Source organism: Cuculus canorus, chromosome 1 (genome assembly GCF_017976375.1).
Source record: "Cuculus canorus isolate bCucCan1 chromosome 1, bCucCan1.pri, whole genome shotgun sequence".
Classification (NCBI taxonomy): domain Eukaryota; kingdom Metazoa; phylum Chordata; class Aves; order Cuculiformes; family Cuculidae; genus Cuculus; species Cuculus canorus.
This window is the reverse complement of record NC_071401.1, coordinates 31195523-31217505: the sequence shown is the minus strand read 5'-3', so window position 1 is coordinate 31217505 and position 21983 is coordinate 31195523. Positions and strand designations below refer to the sequence as shown.

At 38.6% G+C, this 21983-nt stretch overlaps 1 protein-coding gene across 5 annotated transcripts in view; it reads right to left on the bottom strand.

The window, feature by feature from the left end:
- TSC22D1 (TSC22 domain family member 1) overlaps window positions 1-21983 on the bottom strand; it is a 97012-nt gene that overhangs the window by 56086 nt on the left and 18943 nt on the right. Inside the window, exons 2-3 of one of the 5 annotated variants that reach the window (XR_008448571.1) lie at window positions 918-1177; window positions 585-628 (exon numbers count right to left, since the gene is read on the bottom strand). The exons of 2 other annotated variants lie outside the window; for them this stretch is intronic. The gene's annotated coding sequence lies outside the window, so the exon portion shown is untranslated. The remainder of the gene's footprint in view (window positions 1-584; window positions 629-917; window positions 1178-21983) is intronic. 2 more of the 5 variants (XR_008448570.1, XR_008448574.1) reach the window with 2 other exon arrangements.

The window sequence follows — 21983 nt, the reverse complement described above, 5'->3', positions numbered from 1 at the left end:
AATGCACATAACATAGCTCCAAATGATTTCAACTCAGCATGAAAGAGGAACTAGTAAAATCTCCCTAGAATTTAATTGCCAGTTTTCAAGTGATTCCTTCTGCTAAAAATCAAAAGGAAATTTAGAATAAACTTCCTGCACCAGCAATGACATAGCTGGAGAAAGAAAGGTCTGACTGTGGGCTACTGATGTTTGCAAGGAAGAGGCTGTTGCTCTGCACAGTGTGAAGCAAGGAAGGTAGAATTTACCTGAGCTGATTCTACTGACTCCCCTGCTCTGAGCCTGAGGGATTGCCGATCGCATGGGTTAGTAAAACATCCCCTTAACAAGAGCACCCCAGTCTATTTCCTTCACATGGACAAAGAAACAAGACTTCAACCCAGCAGCTACATCCTCCTCTGAAGGAAGAATATATTTACACGTTTAGAACCGGGGAACTTTTCCAGTGCTGGGAATCAAGTCAGACTTCAAACCCATTTGGCGGCTTCCACCTTACTGCGCATTCAAACCTAGCACAGGTGTAAAGAGACAGGGAGGAGATGAAAATTGCGTGGCTATGGGCCATGTACAATCACTGGCCTTACCTTTGCCCCAGCCACCAGTTTCTGCTCTTGACTTGGTTTCCTGTCTAGAAAAGGGTCAGACGAAGAACGTCATTAGTGCTTCAAAGAACCTAAGTTTAAATATGACCCACAGACAGGAAGCTTACACAGAGGCATAAAAACATTCTCTCCAAGTGCCCAGGATATTTTTTTCTCCTCTCTCTCTCCTCCACATATTTCTTTAAACTCGTCACACTCTTTCCCTCTCTCAGCCTAGAGCAGTGGAAAACATCAACAAAAATAAAGCATAGAGAAACAGCATAAAGTCCATCCTTCACACCTGAGCGGATGGCAGTTCAAAGGGGCCCTACCTACCTGCAACCCTGTTGTTTGCTTCAAGAACTCTCTTTGCCCAAGGAAAAAGAGACGAGCAAATCCTGGAAGCAGATCCTTCCCCAAAGGAAGTTTCTTTCTGAGTCTGCAACCTGGGGCTTTTGCTTGAGGCTCAGTCCTCTGAGCGGATTCTTTCTTCAAACGCTCACAATGGTTCTTTACTTTTGTGGGCAGCTGGAAAAAGAATGAAGCCGTAGGCTGAGGCAGGGACTCCATACTTCCAGGGTAGGGAGGCAGAAAGACTGGAGGGGAAGGAAAAGTGCTAGTTGGTGACTTCTTGAATAATGATCTGCATTCCCTCATTTTCTGACACACAGAGACATACACATAGTCACTGCAATAGGGGAGGATGGCAAGAGATGAGTACTAGACATGCAGTTTTCTCATGCTCTGATGTCAAAAAAAACCCAAAAACTAAGTGTTGATCTGGGAACTTTCAAGACTTTTAAGACATCTACCAATAAATGAGATCAATCATAAGATGTTTTGTCCAGAAAGTTCTTTCAGTTTCTTACCAGGAGATGTAAGTGGTAGTGGGGGAACCAAAAAAAAAAAAAAAAAAAAAACACAAACCACATTTAAGTGCTCATTTCTTGGAAAAAAAAAAATTCCAAATCTCTCCTCTGCTCACTTTCTTTCAAGTGAATTAAAAATGGCACCTATTGCAATGCAGTGAACATCTCCCCATAACCTCTTTAAAAAGAAATTATCATACTTACCTGAATGATTCCCTCACCAACGAGTTCCTAACCCCACTCCCAACTCCCCTATGAAGGCCTTATTCCAAACTCAAGTCTGCTGCTCTATTTGCAAAATCAGATGGATCAAACACTGACCACAGTTTAACGCTCTTACGACAACCCCTGACATAACCTAAGCATATTATGACTTCTGAGGAAGTGAAGAACTCATGCAAGTTCCTGGATAGGGTTTCTGGATTTCTAGAATATTATTTTTATTTTTTTCCCCGAATACTTAGATGCCCTAGTAGTCAACCATCATTATTTGCACAATAAAAATATAAGGCATAAGAAAGCTGAAATTTTAAATCGTGAAAGCTGACAGACTCCCAAATTTTATCAGCAGCATGGAGCCAGCCAAAACAGAATTAAAAGTCACTGGTCTTAAAACACAACTATATGCATAGCTGCTCATGTATGCATTTAGCGGTTATTATCTATTGCAATGCCTTTTGCACAACAGCAACAGTACTGGTATACAGGGAGCCATTGCACTGTGTGCCTCAGATGAGGCACTGTCATTTTACCTGCAGTGCTCTTCAACGCTCTCAAGATACCAGGCAGAGCACGATCCAACAGTGAACCAAGGTATGCTATTCATTATGTTTGACACAATTCCACTTAATTCATTTTGGGACAGTTTTGGTGGTTTTTTCTTCATCTTCTCCTTTAGAGCACATACCTAGACAAAACAGCTTTATATATGGTTAGGTATCTCACGTGTCCTTCAATTACAAGCTTTCTCCTCCTTAAGGAAACCTTCCTTCATTCAGCCCCAAATAATACAAGGAGGAGTTGGAAAAAAAACAATAGGTTTTGTCATTAAAACCACAATGATAATACATTTCTAAAAGGCATCTTTAATTTTTGCCATTAGAGTAGCAGACAGGAATTTTTTTTTTTTTTTAAACAGGTAACAGATAAAGCCATCAAGGTCAGAACCAGATATCCTACAGCAATTGTAAATCAGCAAGTTTCTTTCAGAGAAACTGCTTGGGCATGCAGAAAGACAGTCTCCTTCTTGGTTCCTCTGAGGACACTGAATGCAGTGACAGTATTCAATTTCAGCTGAGAGGTTTTGCTCTAAAGAGTAAGATTATTTCATAGCAGAAAAAAAAACAGCATTAATTGTCATATAGTAGAATTTCATGTCTTTTCAACAAGATAAGATGAAGATGTGTTCTTATGCCTTTCCACTTGACAAAGAGTTGCCTTTTTGATTATTCAGATCAGCTTTCAAAGGTTAGAGTCAGGTTCAGCCTTTTGATCCCACATGCATGTTTTCATGAAAAGTAGTCTTTCTGTCTGGAAAGAATAACTGACCAATGCACACAAATCTACTTGGCCAACAGATGTCCCCAGGATGATGTTCATACTCTCCTCTTCCAGTAAGGTAGATGATACAAGAGAATAATTAACAGAATGTATTCAATGCAAATTTCTACTGCTCTGTACTTCCTAGCTAAGGAACTATCACTAAAGGACAGAATAATTAAAAGCACATTTCTTCTTAAGGTTCCCTAGTGAATAGAAGGTTCTTGTAATGCAAGGTGTGCCCGTTATGGACCATCCAGCAAAGCAGGCATGGAACTGTTGGAGAGGGTCTAGAGGAGTGGCCTAAAAATGATCAAAGGCCTGGAACACCTCTGCTATGAAGAGAGGCTGAAGGAGTTGGAGTTCTTCAGCTTGGAGAAGACTCCAAGGAGACCTTAATGCAGCCTTTCAATACCTAAAGGGCTCTTACAAGAAAGATGAGGAAAAGCTTTTTAGCAGGGCCTGTAGCAACAGGACAAGGGGTAATGGTTTTAAACTAAAAGAGAAGTTTAGACTAGATATTAGGAAGAAATTTTTTTTGCTGAGGGTTGTGTAGGTGTTTGTAGACTTTAACTCATCACCTGAAATTAAGCTTATAATGCTTTATACGACATTCTAGTTATGAACTGTAGGTACTGTATTACATGGGATGTATTTCTCTTCGTGTCATTACTAGAGATGACAGAAAGTTGTCCTGTGAAATCAGCTGGAAAATCTCTAGTGACGATATTTCATGTGTACACTACTACTACTTCTGAAGTCAGTATTCTTTCACAGCTCAAAGCAATATAAGGCATCAGAGCAGATGAACCCAGTTGAAGCAGCATGACACAGCTTCTCACAGATTTCTTTCAAACAGGAATCTGCCTATGGCCTCTGTAACATCAAAGAGAGAGCCTTTGAGACAGCCTCTTTCACCATGGAAAGATCCTATTCACTGGAAAAAAGACTCCAGATCACCTTCAGTATACTGCATAGTATGAAATCACCTACTGAAGTTTTAGAGGTGCAGAAGCAAACATTACTTTGTTTTACTCTATTCGTGTAGCAGTTCAGTAGAAGAGAAAGATCTCATGTAAAATTTAAGGAAAAAAGCATTTACGAGGACGCTGTCCATTGATGTTTTCCACATGAAAACAGGTGAAGAACAACAGTTTCTTGAGGATCAATCTAAAATATGCTGTTAGGAATAACTTGGTTTTAAATTCCTTTCCTTACATCAAGGTCGTAGTATATATCTCCCTTCTCAAGAAAGTGATAACCTTTTACTTTTCATTTTTATCCTTTCTTAGATCTTTCTTCCCTTGAGCAGATTTTTCCCTGAACTCTAAATAATACTTGAGGCTGGCAATTTTTTGTGTTCTAGCTATCAAAAATACTAGCCTGATTGTTTCAGCCTGAAATGCGTATCTATATATAGGAATCAATAACATTTGTCTGCATTTTGGAATAAGAAATGCAAATAAACACTCCTTTGCTCTTCTAAATGAAAAAGAGATCTAGAGTAGGCCAAAGTACCCAGATGCTCCTTATGAGAATTTTGGGAGAGGTTTTTTTGTTGCCTCAGATGAATCATCAGAAGCAATTGAGATGAGATCACACTCACACTACTAAGATGAAATATTAAGCCAGCTTAAGGAGCTGAATATACAACAGCTCTTCTCTCCATCACCGTACCACAGAGCTTGCTGGTTTACCATCACAGTGCAGACTGTGATGGGATCCTTCTTATGACAAAAGAACAAGGGTTGATGATCTTCAGATACAGATGAAGTCAGGAAAGGCACTGCTAGTTCTGTTCGTTAGCATACAGAAGACCTGTTATCAATATCCTCCTCTCCTTTGAGCAAAGAAAGGAATCTCTGTAATGTCCTTCTACAGTGACCGGACTGTTGATAAGACAGCCTGGGAGGAAAACTCCTTTTAGTGCTTTCTTCCACCTTCTCAACGCAGCAGGTTTCACTATCACTCAGAAATTCAAGACCCAGTGAAGAGCAATCCCCATTTTTCTGCATCAGTGTGGTTCTGCTCAATAGCCAGTAAAGAAAAGTTCAAACAGTTCTACAGAACATCATCCGCAAAATAAGCAAGAAATGGAATCTATGTATTTGGTAAGGGTATAAGCAACAATAATTCTATTTGTAGTATGGTGGCTCCAACAACTGCAGGATCCAAGTGAAAGAACATGGAAACAAAACGCAGACTGCTACATCTGATTCAAGTTTCCTGTAGCCAAATCAACTATGCCTCAACCCTCACAGAATCACAGAATCACAGAATCACACAAGGTTGGAAAGGACCCATTGGATCATCGAGTCCAACCGTTCCTAACACTCCCTAAACCATGTCCCTAAGTACTTCATCCACCCGTTCCTTAAACACCTCCAGGGAAGGCGACTCGACCACCTCCCTGGGCAGCCTGTTCCAGTACCCAATGACTCTTACTGTGAAGAATTTTTTTCTGATATCCAACCTGAACCTCCCCTGACGGAGCTTCAGGCCATTCCCTCTAGTCCTGTCCCCTGTCACTTGGGAGAAGAGGCCAGCTCCCTCCTCTCCACAACCTCCTTTCAGGTAGTTGTAGAGAGTAATAAGGTCTCCCCTCAGCCTCCTCTTCTCAAGGCTAAACAACCCCAGCTCTCTCAGCCGCTCCTCATAAGACTTGTTCTCCAGCCCCCTCACCAGCTTTGTTGCTCTTCTCTGGACACGCTCCAGAGCCTCAACATCCTTCTTGTGGTGAGGGGCCCAGAACTGAACACAGTATTCGAGGTGCGGTCTCACCAGTGCCGAGTACAGAGGGAGAATAACCTCCCTGGACCTGCTGGTGACCCCATTTCTGATACAAGCCAAGATGCCATTGGCCTTCTTGGCCACCTGGGCACACTGCTGGCTCATGTTCAGTCGGCTGTCAACCCTCAAACTGAAGTTTTAAAGCATCGTGTAATTATTTTAGATTTGAAGTACAACTATCCATACGGAGTACTGGCAGTTCCTAAAATGAAACTTGTTCTAGATTAAGTAGCTGTTGCCCTGCTGTCATCAGTCATACCTCTAGAAATACGTGCAGGCTGCAAACCCACTGCAGCATCTATGCACCAGCATCCAGTTGAACTGTTATTCAAAATAAACATTACAAGAACAGCAGATTTTAGTAAAGAGTATTTCTCCCAGAAACTACCAGCCACATGGCAGGCATATTAAAGTATCAACAGGAGTGATGTAAGGCTGACTGCTGAAATTCCAAGCTACTGACACTACAAAAGAAAATACTAGTTTCCCAAAACTTCCTGGTTTGGGTTTTTTTTTTGGGGGGGAAGGGAGTCGACGGGAGAAAAGGGAAGAAATCACTGAGTGTAACACCTACACTACACAGACGATGTTATCAAGTCCCAAGATGGAGAAAAGGCAGCAAAACAACTCAAAGTGTTGACTTTTTAAGAGACTGTCATGCAACCCATCATTAAAAGCTAAACTTGCAGACAAACAGAATGGTAGGAATTTTAACCTTCTGCATTTCAGAATTTCTTTTAAAGCATCTGGCCTCTCACCAGAATGTTTTGTGCTCAGCTTCTTTAAAGGCCTACTAAAAATCAGGAAGGGCCACAGCCTTGTCCAGATTATCAGACAAGGCTCCTTGACTCTATACGCCTGTTTGAGACTAGCGCAGATACCAATCTCTTTCCTGTTGCCAGTAAAGAGAAGTAAAATAACTATGACTTTTCTGAACTCGGCATGACAGTGAATTCCAAAATTGTATATAGCTGTCACAGCAACACACATTTGAGAAACACAGCCAGTATTCCTTGACACATATATACAACAGAAAAATACTAGGGGCATAAAATTGGATGATTAGGTGATTATAGAAAATACTATCTTATAAAAATAATTCCCATTAACAAATGCATCAATTTTATGAAATTAAAGAAGTGGGTATTTGTTAAACAACGTTATAATTTTTTAAAATTTTTAAAAGTCTGTACATAGCAAGAATATTTTTAAATGTCTATTAACATGCTTTTTGTTTCTTCTAAACTTTGTATGCCAAGCACAGTAGAGAGAAAACTTTTCTTTGGCCTAACTAAACTACATTTTAAATCAGATTAGCACACTGCACAGGCACTAATATACATTTCTGTCATAAAGACAGAACTTCATTCAGACTTGGAGAAATTCAGTGTTTCTTGGCAGACTACATGAGCTGATATTAAAAAAAAAAAAAATCAGCATTTTTAAGGCATCATATGAGGCCAGGTTATTCACTTTTTTCCTCCTTAGGAAAGCAAACTACATTAACAAAGGTTACTGTACTTATGGATACCTTAAACTTATTTGAAGAAAATACATCAAATCAGTAGTTGAATACTAGCGGTGTCTTTGTACTTTCCTTTTTAGCTCTTAATATATTGCTTGTTTGATTTAATTCAATCTCATTTACATGAATTAGCCTACATAGCTTTCTTCCACTTTTTTCCTTTGTTTAAAAAAAGCACTGTTTTTCTTACTAAGTTCTCAATCTTCTTTTAATTCCTATACTTCCCTGCGAGAGTCTTTCAGCCAGTCTATCTGCAGAACATGGAAGTTGAAATACTGCACATAAGCAATGTTAAGAGCAGCAACTCCAGCACTGTTCAACCGCCACATTGGACTGGATGTTTGTGATTTTAAGGCGATTTTTTTGGGGGGTGGGGTAAAGTTCAAACTGAATTTTCAGAATAGCTCCAAGGCTTTTCTCTGTAGGTTTTGACCTTTGATCATCTCCTTAATGACTGGTCTCTGGGATCTCTGGAGAACTCAAATCAGCAAAAATGCCCCTTGGATGCAATACTTTCTTAAATATATGTATTTAATGGATTAATGTTAGTAAAGGGCAACATGGGATGCACTGGAAAACAGAAGTTAAACAAAAGAGTTGCTTTTTTAAAGCCACCACTTTTAAGGAGTTCTACTTTGAAAGGCACTTAGAACTTGCATTTCAGAATTGAGCACTTTTCATATTACTTTCCATATCCAATATTAATTTCTACTTTTATGTTAAAAGAGCTCCCAGACTATCAAGCTTACAAATTTTGTACGCAATCTGACCAACAGGCTCGATCCTTTCCTCAATTTCAGTAGCAGTAAGAAATTTACAGCCAAAACTGGACCAAGTTTTCAAATAACTTAACTGCCGAGACACAAACTTATGTCAAATGCTACTGTACACTGCATTAGTTCTCCAGTACTAAGAAGCGTGATGTAATTTAGGCTTATCCTCATCTAACACAAGCTGGTGACAGTGAAGACAGAAACCAATTTAGAGTCATGACTTGCGAATGACTTGCAAGCACCCCATAGTGTAGAGGTATATAGTCTGACTCTGGTTCAAGATGCAAGCATAAAGTCTCATGTGTTGTACTTTTTTTTTTTTTTTTTTACACAGTAGGTGTTTTACAATACACTAAATACGCGTTCTAGTCCATCTTGTACTGTTATCACCCAAAAAAATATGCTGTCTTTAACTAGCTAATGAAATGTGCTCCGAAGATTTGCTGACTTATGTTTCCTTTATTCACTCATATTTTAGTATCCAATTAAAATTATGTCATTCTCTCAAACACGACTTGGAATAAGACCACCACAAGTTTTATAATAAAAGTGTTCATAAGTTCACCGAGGTAAAGGCCATTTGAAATTTACTATTTGGCTCTGCTTAAACAGAACTGTTTGCATTGAGCTGTCTCTGTACCTTCTCTCCACGCAAGCACCTTCACACCTACCTGCTGTGACCAGCCAGAACTCCCAGCTGTTGCACTAGACAATTAACTCTGGCAATGCCTCTTCACAGGCATACCAGTGTGCAATGTCTGACTGTCATTCTGTTGAAATATTAGCACTTCGTTTAGGTTGCATGCAAGAAGAAAGAACAAACAGTATCAAGTCATATGTAAGGAAAAAAACCACACACGATAACACATAAAGATCTATTTCCAGCCCAGGCTTAATGCTTTCACAAAATTATTGAGGACAGAGCAAAAGAGAGACATCAAACATCCATACCAAAATAGAAACTTACCCCACTGACTGATCTGGGTTGGCAAGTGTTTAATCATGGACTGAATCTCACAGGACCATCTTTCCTCCATTTGAGTCAAGACTTCATTGACAAAAATAAACATAATCCAGGGCAGATAAAAAAGAGCTTCCCACACACTCAGACAAACATGTAAGACACTTAAGCCCTCTTGATAAAAACACCGTTTGAATCATTACTGATCACTTCTGTATATGATTACTACACACAAAATGCATAGCTCATTTTGAAGCAACTTGTACAATATACACCACACCAGCAATACTCTTGACAAAACTCTTTTCACATTGAATTAGTTGCCTCATCTCCGATTTCTGTGCCAAAATGCAAAGGACAGTGTTTCCTCAAAACAGTTTATGAATTGTTTTTCCCTGCAAGTTCCTAAGATCAGCACTCCTATAAAAAAAAAACAAACCACCAGAACAAGACAGCAAGTCTCCTTTCGTTCCATCACTTTTCCTTTTTAAGGCAAGATTCTAAAGTACCTAAAGTAGTTTGCAACAGGACCAAGAGATATCTGCATTAAAATTATCAGGTTCTATCCTTACGCTGTATGTAAACTCTTAAAATTTTCTATTTAATGACTTCCTAGTTACCAAAAAAAAGAAGTAAAAATCTCACAGGCATGCCATGCTGCAGTTGCTTCTACACAAAAAAGAGCTCTCATAAGAGAACTATCTTATGCTCTTAAATTATTAAATCAAACTCCATCTTCTAGCTTACTCAAACATACAAAAAGGAAAGCATACTGCATGTGAAAAAGCTTGATGCAGCCAATGTAAAGAAAACTGCAACACAGATGCCTAATAAAGTAAAAGTCCTTCCTTGCTGGCATGTGTTCAAAGCCCATTCTCTAGAGGTTGTAGAGTTAAGCATTACACCATATAGAACTGAACTGAGAATGTGCCTCTATTTAAGGATAGTTGCTGTTCCAAATAGCTGTTTCCCCAGGCTTTAAATTATTCTTAACTCATTGTTTGATATATGAATAACTGAAATTCCTATGAGCATTCTGGAAACTAAATGAGAGCTTAATACTCTGGAGCTGCTTTTTTCTTCCTTCTCTTTTTTTTTGCTAGACGGGCATTATATTGAATATTCATTCATGTAAATAATGTCACATGCGAGCACCAAGAAATTTTCTGTTCTTGTATTCCCTAACTTTTTTACTGTAGACTTGAGTCCAACAGAAAAACTCTAACAGAACTGCCAACTTCACACTTCATGGTGTGACTTACTGTAAAAGTCTGCTTTTCCTAGCCCTGGAAATCTTTTAACATCTTTCTTTTTAATTCATCAGGGAAATGCCATTTACCAGTCAAGTTCTTTCATTCTCTTTCATAAAATAAAGCATATATATATATATATATACACATATAAAAGTGACCTGTATGACAGAAGAATCAACATATGGTACTCATTAAAATGTATTCTAAAGGTACTCGTATAGGCAACTGCACAAACTTTGTCAGAGAGAAGCTATGGAAAGTATTGGGGAGAACACTAAATGGCACACTGCAATACAGTAGTAAAACACAGGGGGTGGTTTGCACATGAACTGGATGAGAACTTCAGAAACATAGCATATTCAAGGCTGTGCTACTCAAAAGTTTCATTTTCCAACAATGATTCTTCATGTTATGACTCAATATTTTCACTCATCAATCATAATTTTTTTCTCTCATGCATTTAAAACACATAGACAGAAACAAAGGGGTGTAGCAGAAAAATCAAAAGCACCCAAAAAAAAAAAAATCACAACATCCCAGAATCATTTACGTTGGAAAAGACCCTTAAGATCACTGAGTCCAACCATAAACTTAACACTGCCAAGTCCACCACTAAACCATGTCCCTAAGCACCACATCTACACGTCTTTTAAACACCTTCCGGGATGGTGACTCAACTGCTTCACTGGGCAGCCTGTTCCAGCACTTGACAACCCGTTCAGTGATTTGGTATTTCCTAATATCCAATCCAAACCTCCCGTGGTGCAACTTGAGGTCATTTTCTCTTGTCCTGTTACTTGGGAGAACAGACCAAAACTCACCTTGCTACAGCCTCCTTTCAGGCAGTTGTACAGACCAATGAGATCTCCCCTCGGCCGCCCTTTCTCCAGACTAAAAAGTTCCGGTTCACTCAGCTGTTACTCATAAGGCTTATGCTCCAGCCCTTTCATCAGCTTCCTTGAAGTAAGGGGCCCAAAACTGAACACAGCATTTGAGGTGTGGCCTCAGCAACGCGAGGGGGTGAATTCTTCCTGCTGGCCTGCTGAAGTACAGGAAGGCCTGACGGAGGGACCTGGACAGGCACCCTTCCCCAAGGCTGTAGCACTGCATGGGGTTGCTGTGACCAAAGTGCAGGACCCACCACCTAGCCTTGCTGAACTCCATACAGCTGGCCTCGGCCCATCAATTCAGCCTGTCCAGGTCCCTCCGTCAGGCCTTCCTGTACTTTAGCAGACTGACACCCTGACCCAATTTGGCATCATCTGCAAACTCACCAAGGGAGCACTTGATCCTCTCATCCAGTTCATTGATAAAAATATTAAACAGAACCAGCCCCAATACTGAGCCGTGGGGAACACCCCTTGTGACTGGTTGCCAACTGGATTTAGCTCCATTCACTACAACTCTCTGGGGGCCTGGCCATCCAGCCAGTTTTTTACCTAGCAAAGCGTACACCCATCCAAGCCATGAGCAGCCAGTTTCTCCAAAAGAATGCTGCAAGGAAACACAGCGGCAAGGGATGAGGAAAAGGCTGAGGTACTTAAATGTCTTCACCTCAGCCTTTAATAGTTGGAGCAATTGTTCTATGGGTACCTAACCCCCTAAGCTTAAAGACAAGGACCAGGAGCAGAATGGAGCCCCCATAATCCAAGAAGAAATGGTTACTGACCTGCTACACCACATAGACACACACAAGTCTATGGGGTCAGATGAGATCCACCTGAGAGTACTGAAGGAACTGGATAAGTACTCACCAAGCCACTTTCCTTTGTTTATCATCAGTCCTGGCTAACCAGGGGGTTACTATAAATTGATTTATTTTACATGCACAGTATAAAACTCCATAAATTTGCAAATCAGTAATTATTACACTTAAATGGTTTGAAATTACAAACCATTTGAGAGTCTCCAGTATCAGTGCCCATTATCTCAGTTTTCACTGTCCTCAAAACAAAACAAAACAAAAAAAAATGAAAAAAAACAGGACAAACCATTTATGCCTAAAAAGCAACTTCTAAGTCTATTTTCAATGTAAATTCAGTTTGGCACCTCAAAGAATAGGATAGAGTCATGAAAGTGATGGAGATGAGCACAGCCCTATTTCTACGTCCACAAGCACAAGGCAATGGATGGCAAGAGGTACCCTAGTGTTACTCATTCTGATGGACAGCAACCAGCTCTCCAAGTAGCACATTCCAAGCCGAGAGAGCAGCCAGCCTGTTTATTTCAGGCAGTTGTCAAGCCTAAACACACAAAGCAAAAGGGGAACTACAGGGGGAAGGCAGAAAAACATACAAGATCAACTTAAACTACTAGGGACAAAGGGAAGAGCAGCATGGCAATAGGAAAAGGATAACTGCAGTGCCAGAGTCAAGGAGGCTTCTGACAGAAATCTCTAGAAGCCCTACACACAGTGTCCTCCCTCTCTTTAAGCCCCAGTACTCATGGGACTTTGTTTCCTTCTCAAACAATAAACAAAAATACCTAGGAGGGAAACAGACTTAAAGTCAAATCTTTTAAGGTTAGTTCCTACATCTGACACTCCTCTTGGAGCAGAGACACTGAGTGGTGTGAACGCAACTAACTTGAATGCTCTTGCAGCATTAATTTATTTCATTTATGAAGCCATTAGCAGGACTGAAGCCAATGTTATGGGTATAATACTTAGCCTTCAACACTACGCTGACTATTGCATCAGCCATGCTATTTTTGAGTACAATTCAGCTTTTCTTTCACGACTCGATGTAAGCCTGTACAGGGTTTTGGTTTTAAATACTCTTCAAACACAGTTTGTTCAATATTGCCTTATTTGCCTATTTAAGAGGCATTCTAATCTTACAACAATGTCTACAGGTGAGAATATTTACTAAAAGCAATGATTGCTATGCTCGACAAGAGCGCTGCTAATATTAAATTTATTCTTCTAAATAACATACAGAGTTGGCAAAACATTTTTTGTTATTAACTCCATTTAATATTTTAAGCTGTATGAAAAGCAGTATCAAAATCTTCAGCATCACTGTGCAAAAAAGTTAGAAGGCATTGCAGGTACTAAGCCCTAAGCCCAAAGCTTTTCTAACAGACCTGCAAACACTAAAAAACCGGTAAAAAGCACGATAATTTACAGAGGAAACTTTGAATAGTCAGATTATAAAAGTTTAAAAAAAAAAAAAAAAAAACGAAGTAGGGGGATTCTCAGAAAATTTCCAGTCTTCAAAACTTGTAACCAACACACATTCTGACTTGTGTTGTACTACAAGGAACTTTATCACTTGAATTTACAAGTCAAAATTTTAATGTAATTTTAACTTGAAATTTCTACGTGCATTTTTTCAGATGATCAATGCACACATTAGCACTTACCAGAGCTGACAATTGAGCATTTAAAAATTAGGCCCTGTCAAGAATATTTTGCAATAGATAGTTGTTCTTCCCAACATTTTTTAATTGCTTGTATTGAGGGAGAAGAACATTAAGTTCCCAGTTTCTAAGGAATCCCTTCCCCTTTAACCAACCAAAGCAAGGATGAATGTTTTGAAAGTGTTCTCAAACCCCAAATGGTTTTGAGTGCCCAGTTTGAAGGACCTTTGGCTCAATTTCAGGAGCATTATTCCTTTGAGACGACCAATACAAGTGTGTTTTAGAAAAATATCAAGTGAGACTAGTCTGTGCTAGAATAAATACCATCCAAGAGACAGCATGAAACAAAGAATCAATTAAAACCAGAGAGATTTTACTAGAACATGAAGCTGCAATAAAATGGAATGCAATAAGAGTCAAAAGTACAAACAAGAGAAATACACTAGAAAAAGAATGTTTCTTCAGAAAACCTTTGGGGATGGGGAGGAACAAATGCCCTTCACCACGTATTATGTTATTTTTATCTACCTAACACAAACCAAAGTTCAAAATATTTCCATAGCAGCAAAAACACATTTATGAAACATTTATGATAGGTAGTGCATACTCTCTTAGAAAGAATTCAGCATTAAAAAAAAAAGCTTAGCTAAAAGGCTAGTTAAAAGAAACATTTGGGAGTTATCAACTTAAGACTGCAGCAGAAATGCAACAGAAGTCTTTCCACAGTTTTGCTGAGCTTTCACCAGTTTCTACTTTGTGTATCTAAAGAAGTGCCTTCTTAGAGTTGTTGGTTAGTTTACAGCATCAGAAATAATTTGAGTCTGATTTGTTGGGTAATTTAAATCAATTTGGAGGCACTAATCACTGGTTTGTTTCTCATGCAGACTTTATCCTTAGACTTGCATTTTCACCACAGTACATTCAGGATGACATCTGAAATATTGGCAATTTCTCAGTGTAACACTAATATATCTTAAAAATCCATCAAGGGAAAACAGCCTTATCCCGTTTGTGAAACTCCCGTTGTCATGGTGATATAATCAGGCCCCAAAATACAGGACCCAGCACTGGGAAGACAGACTTAGTAATACATGCTCTCCTATTTCTTTTCAACTTAACATTCTAGCTTTTTGAAGAAGTTTCATAGAAGTTCACGAAAAGGTACCCTCCAGACTCAAGATTGGGTGTCTGAAGAGGGATATGCAGTCGCCAATTCCTCTACCTTTGTTTTGCTTCAAGTTGCCTATTCAAAGTCATTTATCAATTCAACAAAATGGGGAAGTAAATAGCTCAAATAGATCTGAACAAGGATTCAACAGCATATTCTATTTTCTTGGCTCCAGTGCACCCACTCTGGTCTGCTCATCAACCAAAGTAAAACCACAAAAAAACTAACAAGTTTTGAATTACTACTATAATGCAAGTCTGAGCATGTTATTTTCACTCCATCATGCAGTTATGCCACATCGTCTTATTAGTTCAGAAGAACAAAATGAGGAAAATCATGAACAGAAACTCTGCAATGCTAGAATATCCAGAAACAATAGGTCTGGAGTATCCTATGTCAGGCCTTCAGACTTCAGAAATACGTACAGCAAGCCAAATAGATATTCCTCCACTTGTGTGACAATCTACACCTACCAAGCTGCTGCTCCTTTGGAAGGAGTTTCAGAGCCTGCACAGATCAAAAGCTATACAGAGGTTTGTAGGCTGCTACCTAAAGCAACAGGTAACAGCATCCCACAAGTGGAAGAGGTGGCAAACAGGAACAGCAGGTCAGCAGGTCCTCTTGCGATACCCTCGCAAACTTTATAGCTCTTTACTTCAAGCTTCTCTTCTACAAGCACCAGTGAAAACGAATTCACAGCGAAAGAACAAACCCAAGACTTTTTCTTTCCTTAGAGATCTCCCCAAAAACATGCATAACAAAATTAAAAATCCCCCAATTCCAAAGAGCTGAACTCAAGGCAACTTTGCTGATTGCATCAAGGATTTCAAGACTGAAGGATCCAGGAAAGGAGATGTGATCCTGCTATAAGGCAAAGGGTCAAATGGGCAAGCATTAGTTCCAGACTGCAGAAGAAACATTAAGTTTCCTTATGGTCCTTCTGAAAAGTTTACAGAAAGCTTGATGTTCTTACCTCAAACTACAGTGTAGTAAATTACATTCATTAAAAATATTCACCATACTAATACTTGAGATACAGAACTGTACACAAATTTTGTAGCTCGCTAAAGCTTTCTACTTTTAAGTCAAACTGGCAAACATATATACTATTAGAATAAACTAAATATGGACAATAACCAGCGTCAGAACTGTGGGCTTAGCAGAGATGAAACACTACATTCCATTCACTACACCTCCTTTCCTTACTCCTTCCCAAAATATTTGAAGACTTCAAATAAAGCAAACTAACAGGTCAGGAAGGAAGGCAAACATACAGCCAGCCAACAGAGAAAGGTAAGGGACCTTAGGGTTGAGGCAAGCTGTCCAAAACAAGCCAGCCTTTGAAATTCACAGCAGTATCTATGTCAAGTTCCTTGAAAAACAAAGGGATTGAGGGGGAGAAATACAGGTGTGTGTCAGGAGTGAGTTAAAAGTGTTCTAGAGAAACAAGAATTAACTGCAAGCTTAAGACAACTAACACAAGTCAGGCTTGCAGTCTGCACATTAACCTAAGACACTCTAAGGTTTTTGGTTTCAGTTCTGTGACAGAGGAAGAACATTATCTCTGTTTGAGCGAGGCACCGCCTTCAGTTTCTGTTTCACCATGATAGGTCCCAACTTTTATGTTCATTGCTTTAGAACATAAAAATAAAATCACCAAACAAGTAATCATGCTTCCTTGCTGCATAAGTAAAATACTTTAAATCTTTGGTTTTAATACTTTTTTTTAAATATATAGAAGCGTATTGAATTTCTCACAGGATCACCAACAAGTTGAGGTTGGAAGTGATCTCTGGAGACCACTTAGTCCTACTCTGCTGCTCTGCTAGCAGAAAAGAGTAACAAGCTACAAAAGGACTAGTAAGCTACAAGAAGATCCAGTGTACCAACTTCTAAGACTTGGAAGCAAGCAAGGCTGGTCAACTAACAGACCACCTTCCTCTCTTCCTGCCTGTTTTTAAGAGGTGGGTAGCAATGACACCTGTACTTCATTACAGGAAACAGAAGCTGCTTTTAAGAGACCTGTACACTAACTTTTGGGAAACACAGGCTCTCTCTTTACAGGAACCATCATGCATTCAGTGGAGTACAGTGTGCCACAAGGCCATTAAGTAACTATATTTACCATATTGTTTTGACACCTCATTATCAGAAGAGTAAACTTTCTTGTTTACACAGGTGTCACAATTTGATATTTCCCAATTTAGGGGAAGCCTTTCTCTGTTTGTTGAGAATATTTGCTGGCAATATACCATACCTTCGCTGACAGGAACAGTCTTTTACTGATTCACAACTAAAAATCTCTATACAGCAAAACTAGGACATCACATTAAAAGCCTGCATCTTAAAAGTTTTACTTTCAAGAGTGTAAAGTGTTTAGTGAAGACTGTAAATTCTCCAACTGATACAGTCCTGAATCTGTGTAATAACTATGTTTTAATTTAGAACTTCTTGTTTGGAAACTGAAAAGCCAAGATATAGCTAAAGAAAAATGTGAGTTTTCCTTTATCTATCTGTGTGACTTAATCCAGGAAACACCAAAAGACATGAAAAAAGAAAGCATGAAGAGAAACAGAGGCTTCAAAGAGCCAGTTCCAAAAAGAGCAAAGATAGCAAGTAATATTCAGGGACTTCAAGGGATTTTCATGAGGACGCTTTGGGACACACAGCATTTGAAGAGAGTACATGCCAAGAGTACTAAGTAAACCAAAAAAGCAAGACTGCAAATAATGTAACCCCTCTTGAAACATGCATATTAGAAGGATTTATTGTAAGTGTTGAGTTGCATTAACTCAAATGCAAAAGCAAAATTAAGGAGACTAAGTTGCTTCTCTCTAGTTGTCAAGTAAACTCTTAGAGTCACTTGGGACCCTTTAAAGACAGTGATTTATTTAAACCAGGCCAAAGACTTTCAAATTAACATGGGCATTTCATACTACATTTTTATATTAGGTATTACAAAATGAGGTTTTAAACATCAAAGATTCGAAGATTTTTAAATCTCTGACGTCTGTTCTAGTTTTCATAAAGTAACAGCCACATTAATGATAAATACTATACTGCACACAGTAGAAGAGCTGTAACATGACTCATGAATAATCCCACTAGCTTCAGTAAAAGCTCTTTAAAGTACATGTATGTTTTCAGCTAAAGCTACAATATTAAATCCCCGAGGATACAAAAAAGTTTCAGAAACTATTCAATCCAAAGCCAAAGTTGTGAAAAATCAAAATCCTCAAGGGGAATCTAAATTCCTACTCTTGGGGTTCACTGTTGCAAGAGAGATGAAAAGTTCAAAGAAATAGTATAACCAATTCCGTATCAATGTATGGCAATCCGCATCTCTCCACTCCTGCTAACATTCCCTTATAGAGCCATTCAGATAAACAAACAAACCAACCCCAAAATATAAGTAAGCAGACACAGTACAAAATCCCAGTGATTTTTCAGAGGGCTATGAGTAAATTCCAACAGAAAACTTATTCCCTGGCTGCCTCACTTCTTCCTCCAGGGAAAAACAGGTTCCAAATATGTAGAACTAATAAGCAGTTGTCAAAGGCTTTGAAATTAATCCTGCCTAGATACAACACAGAAATAGCTATCATATCATAAGTGTTAAATAGCTTAACAATTCTTTTCCAAGATCTATGCGGGATTGCAGGAATGATAAAGCGTCATTTAAAAAGTTAAGGAAAAGATCTGTTTCTCCATCTCCCTTCACAGCTGTAAATTCCATGCATTAAGCCCCAGGTGTTGGGATTTTTTCATGATTTAGTAGGCTTTCTATTGCACAGCTAATTATTTGAACTGATAATATTAACCTTTGCAGAACAAAAACTATTAGTACAAGGAAAAAAATAATTTAACAGCTTGTTTTGATGTTGGAATGCAATGTAAGGTTCTTTTGTGCAGCAACTGAAAAGTTTAAATATCATGGGGGATCAGATAACCCCAACCAAAATAAAAAACAGCGTTACACAATATCTGAATTGGGTTCCACCATCCTTAGAACAGTTCATATCTTCCATATGAATTTCAAACCATGCAAAAATATTTGCATTTCAGTCTTATTCCAATGGATAGTAATACATTTATGACTACATACAATCACTGAAATTCTTTTCCATCTGGTATTTCCTACAGCTTCTGGATTTACCAGTTTATATTTTAAAATAAGTCACCTACAAACAAGAGTAACAAGTTTCAGTAGAGATCCACAGAACATGCAAGTGTTTCCATTCCCTTTTGAATCTTTTAAGGGCACTGACATCAGGAGTAACTGATTTCCAAGCAATTTACACAGCACAAAATCGTGCATCAAGCTCTTCCAGTTTCCTTATTTTTCCCTCAAAGCTTTGTCTTCATTGCCATTTTACTTGCACAACTTATTTTTTCTTACTTAAAAGAACTTTGGTACCATTTTGGTATACAATTTAGAACAGTATTTAAGCCCTATCAATTAACTAAACCAAAGTATTTAAATACTCTGCAATACTAGAAACTCAGCAATCCCTTTCATCATTTTCTTCCATTAGTCTCAAACCCTCTAATTACAAAAGCATGACTGTTTCCCACATGCAAACAGCAGGGACAATTCTTCTCAAAGGCAAAACAGGGTCAACAGTTACTCTTCTTTTTAATTACTTAGAACTAGGAGGTGTATCAGGAGACCCTTACCTTAAGGCCTCATCCGGCTGAAGTAACACTCCATTCATCCCCACAGCCTATGAACCAATACTGACTTCAAACACTTCTGCAATTCACAACTGATTGCATAATACAAGCTTTTGCAAAAGGCATCTATTAAAATTACTGGCACTGAGTTATTAGACTAATCAGATTTATAACCTTATCCAACCCAGTCCTACAGAATTACTTGGCTAGTTCAGAGCAGTTTAGCCCTTTGTACTGTTGAACTGTTCATCACATGCATATCCTGTTGCATGCAGGAAGCAGCACATACACGTAGAATTATTACACATACATCTTGTTTAAAAAAATTACATAAAAAAAATTACCACAGTACCATAAATATGGAAGATAAAAAAGACAAGTTCAGTACTTGTAAGATAAGCAAAAAGGTCTAGTCAATGACAGTGTGGAAAATCCTGAAAAAGGAGCAAGCCAGCCATACTAGATATACCAGAACACACTAAGTACGGCAGCTTAAAATAAAGGGTTTAAACAACACATACTATTACAGAGTAATATCTGGGAAAAGATATATTTACAGTCAATGGACTTGGCTTTATCTTCCTGCCTGCCCCTCCTCATCCATCAGTGTTTATAAACATTCCCCACAAGTTTTCTTTCATAAGAGCATATTACTTTTAGTCTTGACTATCAGTACCCCTTCTTTGTCCTGTACTTTGGCTACTTAACCACTTTCATGAAAACAGTTTTCCCCTTCAAATTTCTACTCCTGATTTTTAAGGGCCCTGCTGTCTCACACTGCTCAGTGTCTTACAAATTCCTTTTCCATGACATAGTCCAAAAACCACAGATCAATAAAGTCACCACTCTCTTCATGCCCCTTTCTCCTAGGATGCTTGACAGAGATAGCAACGAAGTTACCTTAGAGAGGGTCAGCCACATTGTCTTAAGCAGAAAGCTACACAGAAGTTCCTATTTGTGGCTGCATTCCCCTTCCCCAGTCTTCAGCTCACAGTTTGTTTTCCAAGAATTAAGATGTTCACATTTATCCCTGTTCCATGTGCAAGATGTGGCACATGGCCAGCAGCAACCAATAAGAATTATGGTTGATATTTCTTTACAGATATTTTATTCCACTTCCAACAACTCTAATTCGTCCCCTTAGTGTTCCCATGATCAATATCATCTAGATAATAATACGATGCAAATTTCAAACACAGACTATCCAGCATGAGGAATAAGTGTCCTGAACAGTAGTCGAAGGGTAAGTAGAACACTTGGCTAATCTTATTTTAATTAGCATTATACAGCACTTTTTAATCTCATATTCAAGATGCTTCATCAAGGTAATGGAAAGATAGTCTAGATTAATTTATTACATGAAACAGGTTACTGACCAAAAAAAATGGATTAAGAATAGGAAAACATGTCAGAAAACTAAACTAATCTGAAAAATCACTTTTGCTAACTGGCCTAACACGTTACATACTTCCAAGTCATTATACAGTATATGACTTTGGTTTTCGTATTTTAAGCCAAATATAGTAACTCCTTCCAATACAGGGATGTTGCAGCCAAGGAGGAACATTTGAGATAGCTTGTATTTGATATCCAGAAAATATTAGGCGATTTATTGCCTTTCGTAACTGTCGTTAATTTAAAAGTTCTGCCAAACTTTTTATATTCAAAACAAGACTAACAGGCTTCCTGCATTTCTAAGTTTATTCTCATTTCACTGCTAACTTGCAACATAACTGCGTTATTTGTGTATGATACACTCCGATTTAAAGTCTAATCAGCCTCTCTACACACCAAGTACAACGTCTTGAAAAGCCCATAGACTTCTCCAGCTTCTGAAGCAGGATTCCTCAAACAGGTGCCCCAGATCAAATACAATGCTAACATTCAGCCGACACCCACATAAGGAGAGAGGCAGGGAGATACAGTACCTGGGGCCTGTCTTAACTCAGACTTTGAATCAAAGTTCTTCCCACAACGATACTCTCTTAGGGATCATGTTCAGGTCTTGTCCAAGCACAAACTCATTAAGAAAAGCATTAATTTTCACTGACTGTACAAGATACGCATTTGGTGTTAAGTATTCTGCTATTGGATGAATTTAAACATAAACAAACACAATGAAAAGAAAGATATCTTCACTATCTTACAAACTAGAAGTTCTAAATAAAGTCAGAAAAAAACCCTAAGTAGATTACTTGTCTCCTTTAGGGTTTAGTAACCTCTGACGTGCTTGCTGATCTGCAAAGCATCTGATATGCCAGCAACTTGAGAAACCTGGAAGTCCCAAAAACGTGCTTCAGAATTCATTAGAAGCAAAAAGTCAAATTCCTCCTCCCTGTTACTTAAAGCATCTGAAAAAGCAGCACTATGACGAGGAAGTGTTTTGAAAAAGCTATGCCAGACCTGAGAGTCCTGGTAACATTCTTTAAAATTACTATTAGTGCCCTACTTGCAAGTGTGATTACACAGACATGAATCAAGCTGAACCGG